Source organism: Ursus arctos, unplaced genomic scaffold (assembly GCF_023065955.2).
Source record: "Ursus arctos isolate Adak ecotype North America unplaced genomic scaffold, UrsArc2.0 scaffold_9, whole genome shotgun sequence".
Taxonomy (NCBI): Eukaryota; Metazoa; Chordata; class Mammalia; order Carnivora; family Ursidae; genus Ursus; species Ursus arctos.
Window position 1 is genome coordinate 7847058 of NW_026623111.1, and position 6771 is coordinate 7853828.

Genomic DNA, 6771 nt, shown 5'->3' on the forward strand with positions numbered 1-6771 from the left:
ACAGCCTTTTACTTAGTGAATGAAAGCCTTAACAACCAATTACAGGTAGCCAAGATTAGTTTTCTGCCACCAGCATCAATCCAAATTCTTTGAAAACAATGTATACAAGCATTCCTTATTGCCTTTAAAAACCCTGGACTTTTGTTCCCTAGTGGACACGACTTGGGTTGCTACCCAAATCTCTGCTCCCCAAATTGCGATTCTGAGACGCCCCCTGCCCAATAAATGCTTTTGTCTGACTTCAGATCTGCCTCTTTTCTTGGTGGTCACTGCTATTTATGTGACTTTGTCTCGCATGGCCAGAAGGACTGGCAGTCACCACCTTCAACCCTCACGGTGCCAGCCCAGGACCCCAAGGGTAGCTTTGGAGGGAAACGCTGCTGTCATTTTCTTACCATCACCACACTATCTTAAAAACAGCACAATTGTGCTTTGCCTCTGAGGAGAACAAGGTAGTTTTCAAACTGAAAATTCCTGAGGAAGCATCTCACAGTCCTTACGCATTGCAGTTGGCGTTTGGCATGTTAATTCCATAAGTTTTAACAGAAGGATTTTGCACCAGGAGGTTAAAAAAACAAAACCTCTCCGAACACAGAAATAAAACGTATTAAAAATTAAAGGACGGCCAATGTGAGCAATGAAGTATTTTGGGCCACGTGCCCATTCCTGCCTCATCCAACTTCTCTTGGTTCACCAGCCACACTTCGGAAAAAAGGGACCATTTTTCTCTTCTCCAGTACTGGGAATTGCTTTGCTCCCGGTGGCCAAGGCAATCAGAATTTCTTATAAACAAACAAATAAACACACTGTAATCAGCCTGCTTTGCTCCCTCCATCTGTGAAATTTTCACAGATAGATTAAATAAATTCTTTTTGCAGGAGGGGAGCACGAGGAGGACCATAATTTAGGCCTTTACAATCCAAAATGACAGGCAATCTTTCATTTATTATTCCTCATGGAGAATGGCTACTAATATCTTCCTTCTAGGTCCCTTAATTAAATTCAGCTTCTTATGTGTTTCTCTTGATTCACTCCCTTTCGTCCCTGGACTAACCTACTTCTTCACAGTTGTAATTTCTCAACTGTTAAATTTCATTCACCTCATTTAAATTTCTGTAGATTTCGCTCCCGGAGTGGAAAGTTTGTTTACGTTTTCACTTCTCTCCCCAGGCAAGGAAACCATCCCGCTCAGACCAGAGCTAACTAACTTAGGAACATTCACACTGAAATGAATTACACCGCGTTGAAGTGTGAGCACAGAGCGATTTTAGAAAGAGAGAGGGATTGGCCCAACGCAGTCAAGAGTGATCCCCCTCTTCCTTGAAGACCCTTCTAAACAGTTGTGACTTCCACAAAATTTTGTCCTTTCAACACCCACACAATAACTCTGAGGGCACTGTAGGAAACTGTGCTATTTTTGCTGATAATTTGCTTCCTCTTGCCTGTAGAGCTTATGTGCCTATTGCTGTGTCACTCACAGTGCCCCCTGTGGCAGGAGTTGGCAGTGACACGCTGCTGTCCTTGTCATGTGAGCAGATCAGCGCCCCGCCCCAGCGGAACATTTCAAAGTCATCACAAGCATCACAAGTTTCCACTAGCACTTTCCTTCTTCTGTCCCAAGCTCCAGAATGAGAAGGCACATAGAGCCAGCCACAGGAAGCGAGCTGTGGCCTCCTGCATATGACATGACCAAGAAATACATGTCTGAGGCTTGGGGGGGTGGGGTGTTGGTTACTTTCAGTCTTTCACTGAAATTATTTGTGTTCTTGTCTTGCCTTTCTTGCCTTTCCTGTTTCTTTCTTGTCTCCTGTCCTTGAAGACAGGAGATGCATTTTCTTTGTTGGGCATTTGCATAGTTTGGTGCTTGGCAATCAGTTGGAACTAAGAAGTGTTTGTTGAATAACTGGATGATGCATTGAGGACTCCAGTGAGAAACGTCTGTCCTCTGCTATGGCCCCTGTGCCCACTGGGAGATGTTTCTCACTCTGAGCGGACATCTGATCTTCCAAGATTTCCACTATGGCCATTGGTTCTACCCCTTGGGCTCATATAAGACTTTCTGTCCCCCCAGTATCTTGTCCATAAGACAGTCCTCTAGTGTTTTAAAACAATACTCGTGGAGCGCCTGGGTGGCTCAGTCAGTCGTTAAGCGTCTGCCTTTGGCTCAGGGTGTGATCCTGGCGTTCTGGGATCAAGCCCCACATCAGGCTCCTCCGCTGGGAGCCTGCTTCTTCCTCTCCCACTCCCCCTGCTTGTGTTCCCTCTCTCTCTGGCTGTCTCTCTCTCTCTGTCAAATAAATAAATAAAATCTTTTAAAAAAAATAAAAATAAAACAATACTCCTATCCAGTTCAGGAGTTTGCCTTTGCAGATTAAATATTCCCAGTCCTCATTCTTTTTGTTATCTTCCATGCTTTCAACCTCTTTAACCTTCTGGGGACTCTCCTTTGCAGGTACACTAGTTTGACCATGTCCCTCCTAGAATGTGGGCTCTGGAATTAGCACCAGCCTTCGTGTGTGGCCGCAGCAGCACAAAGTGAGAAAGGGTCATCTCCTCTGGACTAATCCTCCATCTGGACTAATTACACTGAGTCTAACACAGCCTTTGCTGTTCTTGGCAGCCGTATCACGCTGCTGACTCATACTGAGTCAACCGAGTCCCTCAAGCTTTATTCACAGGCCTTTATTACCAAAATTTGCCTCAACTCATGCAGTATGTTTAGGGGACCCCAGTACAGCTCCTAATATTGTTCCTTGTTAAGTTCTCTGCCTTATTTCATCTGGTCCATGGTTCCTGTCTATTTGGGAAAAGGAAGGCTTTATTCCTGGGGATGGAAATTCAGCTACTAGCCAACAGGAAGGGAAAACAACCCTGTCCCAACAACTCCGGCACACCTAGTGAGCTCTGCCGTCTGGTTCAGGAGTCTGTACTTAACTACATCACACACTGCGGGGTCTTTGTGTAATTTCTCAAGGAGAACAGTAGAGTGGCCTTGAGATCCAGGACCAACTAGCAGGTCTATTTACATATGACAGATGCCAAGATGGTTCCCATGATCTCCATGTCCTCGTATTCAAGCCTTTGCATAATTCCTTTGGCTTGAGTGTGATGTGTCCTCTAACTTGCTTCAAACTACTGGAATAGGGCAAAGGTGATGAGTATAGGTGATTGAATGCACACAATTATATTACACGAGATTATAACAATGTCATACACACACACACACACACACACACACACACACACACATAACATTACATGAGATATAACAGCGGTATAATCTAGGAGTCTGTCTTGTTGGCTACAAAGAAGCCAAGCATGTTGTGAGTTGCCCTTCGGGGAAAGCCACATGGCAAGGAAATGAGAGTAGCTTCTCACAGATAATCAGCAAGGCCCTCAGTTCTCTCTCTTATAGCCTGCAAGAAGCAGAATGCCTCCAACAATCATGTGGGCCCAGAAGAGAATTTTTTTCCCCAGGCAAACCTTGAAGTGAGACTGTAGCCATGGCCAACCCCTTGATTGTAGCTTTCAGATGAGACTCAGAAGCAGAGAACCAAGAGAAGCTGGGACTGGACTCTTGTTGTTTCTAGTTGTTAAGTTTGTCATAAATTGTTACGCAGGTATGTAGCTAATATACCATGCAATTAGGTGGTAGAAACTAAATTCAGGGACTCCTGGGCGGCTCAGTCAGTGAAGTGTCTGCCTTCAGCTCAGGTCATGATCCTGGGGTCCTGAGATCGAGCCCTGCATTGGGCTCCTTACTTAGTGGGGAGCCTGCTTCTCCCTCTCCCTCTGCCTATTCCTCCCCAGCTTGTGCTCTCTCTCTCTCTCTCTCTGTCAAATAAATACAAAAAAATCCTAAGAAAACAAGAAAGAAACCAAATTCAGTTGGAAGCCAATGCACCCTGAAACCCAGAAAACAGAAGACCATCGTCTCTTTTCGATGAGTTGGATTGGCTTATAGAGACTTTCATGATTCCCACGAATTATCCTACCAGGATGTAAAAAGCCACCTTAATATCCAACCTCAGAAATAGAGTTGTTTTTGTTTTGTTTTGTTTTGTTTTTAGTATTTGCCCATCTCATTCAATGGTCCTGGCTCGCCTCTTCTTCTACCTTCTGGATCCTTTGGTTCTGCACCCAGGTCTCAATATTTGTTTCCTACCATCCTCGTCTCCTAACTTTGACTTTCCATTGGAGCAGAGTTTCCGGTTTTGATCCCGCCTTTACACTCATTGAGATGCATTTCCATCTTGTTCTGTTGTATCTTCCAGATCTGGCTCTCCTAGACCCCCTGCCAAAGGGGAAGCATGCATTGTTCTAGGCCCCTTACTGATGAAAAGCTTCTAGCCAATAGTGTGGCCTTCAACACACAGTAGGTAGGATGACAGTGAGGTCAATAAGGTCAACTCAGGCCACTTTGTGTTTCCACTGGGGCTTTATCCTCTTTGAGCTTGATCCTTATCATCATCATCATCCTCATAATAAAATTCTGTCGCTTCCATACACGTGCTGATGGTCCTTTGGTGAATTCCCAGGGCAATGGTGTGTAGATCAGAGGAAAGCACTAGCTTGAGTCCTGCTTGTCATTTCTGATGGCTCACAGGCTGGACGCTGGGGCCGGAGGGAGAAGCTGATGACTCAGCCTTTGTTTTTGTACCAGCCACACGATTTCTACATGTGCCTGAGTGGCTGAGCTTGACAGAGATGGGAAGGGTCCCTGGATTCCCTTAGTCCGAATGCACCTTCAATACCATGTATGTAGATATAGAGAATCCAGGAGCCCAGATCCCACTCACCCAGTCTAGTTCTTTAAAAGCAATGGATCTTTGAGCTTAGGCTCATGGAACCTCCTCATAGACTTGACCTTTCAGGTTCAGGCAATTTTCCTTAATGTATTACTGCTGAGGCAAAATATATGCGATGAGCAACTTGAGTCATGCCCACCAATGGGCCTAGAATTATAGAAAGGTCAGAAAGGGGACTGGGTTAACCACTAATTCACACCCCAAAGTTCACCAACAGAAAAATAGAAAGTCAGGAAGATAAGGTACCTGGATCAAACTTAAGCAGTTAATTAACAAGTGTCCAGACTGGATTTCAGACAAGGTAGCCATGGTGTTCTTTGAAAGGCCATAAAGAAAAGCCCAGAGGAGAAAGTCAATTACTTCCAATGGCTTGGAGAAGAGGGGGTTAGAACAGGGGAGGCTGGCCCTGAGAGGACAGGCGCCAGCTCCAGGGAAGATCGTTCTCCACCTCCTTGTCTAGACTTTGAGGAACCCAGATAACTGACAGGGATGAGACTAGCATTTGTGAACTCAAGCATTTCAGGGTCTAAGAAGAGCAGGCATCATCCCAGCCATCACGTGCTCCCCCGGGGGGTTCCGTGTGGACAGAGCAGTCCTCTTAGACAGAGTCTTGGTAATACAGGACAGTTCATTTTCTTGTTTCTGTGCCTGAGCATTTAGCGAAGGGCTTATTGATTTTCAATATTGTTAATTCCAGCCTGGCCTCAGCTGTACAGTGGGGAGTTAATAGAAAGGTCTTTTTTGTCTGGACTAGAGTGTTTGAAAAAGATTACTACCCTCTGAAGCCAGCAGGATGGTGATAGCAGGAACCAGAGAGGGGTGCAAAGCAAAGGAGAATCTGAAAAATGAGGTCAGAGCCTCAGAATCAGCTGCTTCTTCCTCCAAGATATCCTCTTTCAAGTGTCAACCCTTGAGGGACTGGTTCTTATTGTTTTGCTTACAATCCACTTAGGGCCTAGATTAAAGGATCCTGGGGTCTCCATGACTTACCATCCATTCTTTCTCTGTATCCCCGTAGCTTTTCACGGAATGTAGAAGCCTCTGCTTGCCATCTGCCTGGTTTCAGAGTTCGCTGTAAGTGGGTCTGTCCATCCTACCAGATTTTACTCTTTTCAAGGCAAGGGAAGTATCTATTGTATTTCTCCCTCCTCTGGTCCCCACCTCCAGCAGCTAAAATGATGACCTGAAGGTTGCAGGTGATCAAGAAAGATGCAGGCTGTTAAAAAGCAACAGCGGTTCACTAGTTGTGTATAACACCCAGTGCACCATGCAATATGTGCCCTCCTTACATCGGAAACCGGGGTTGTACTGTATGGTGACTAACATAATATAATAAAAAATCATAAAAAAAAAAAAAAAAGCAGCAGCGGTGTGTTGAGGTCTGGCCTGTGGTCTCTGAAGTCAAACGACCTTGTTTGACATGTGGCTCCACGGAGTCCCAACCTTGTGACTTCCGCCAGGATACGTGGCTTTCTGTGACCCTGTTTCTTAATCTGTAAAAGGCAATGTTTGTTGTATCCACTTGTTGGGTTAGTGTATTAAGAGAGTTATTTCATGAAAAGTGTTTAGAACATCGCATTGTCTGGAATTTACCCAAAGCCTTCCTGAAAGTAGAGCCTTCAGGTCCTGTGGTCCTAACCTTATGCATGATGCTCTGTGTGCCCCCGGAGCACGGCACATGGTGGGGGAGAGGGGAAAGCTCCAGCCTGGCCCTGTCAACAACCCCGGCCCCCACCCTGGCACCATGTTCAGCACAACCTTCCCTGCATCCAGGCCGTCCTCTCCCTAACATGCACAGATGTGTCCCAAGGTCCTGGTGGTTTAGCCTGTTTCCTTGCTTCAACTCTGCCATGGGTCTCCCAAGGCTGGACTGTAGACACATCATCTCTCTACAGGTATTCATCTCCCTTTGATCTCCTACTTTGGTTTCATTTATTCCAAAAAGCGTTAGGATTGTGGCTGC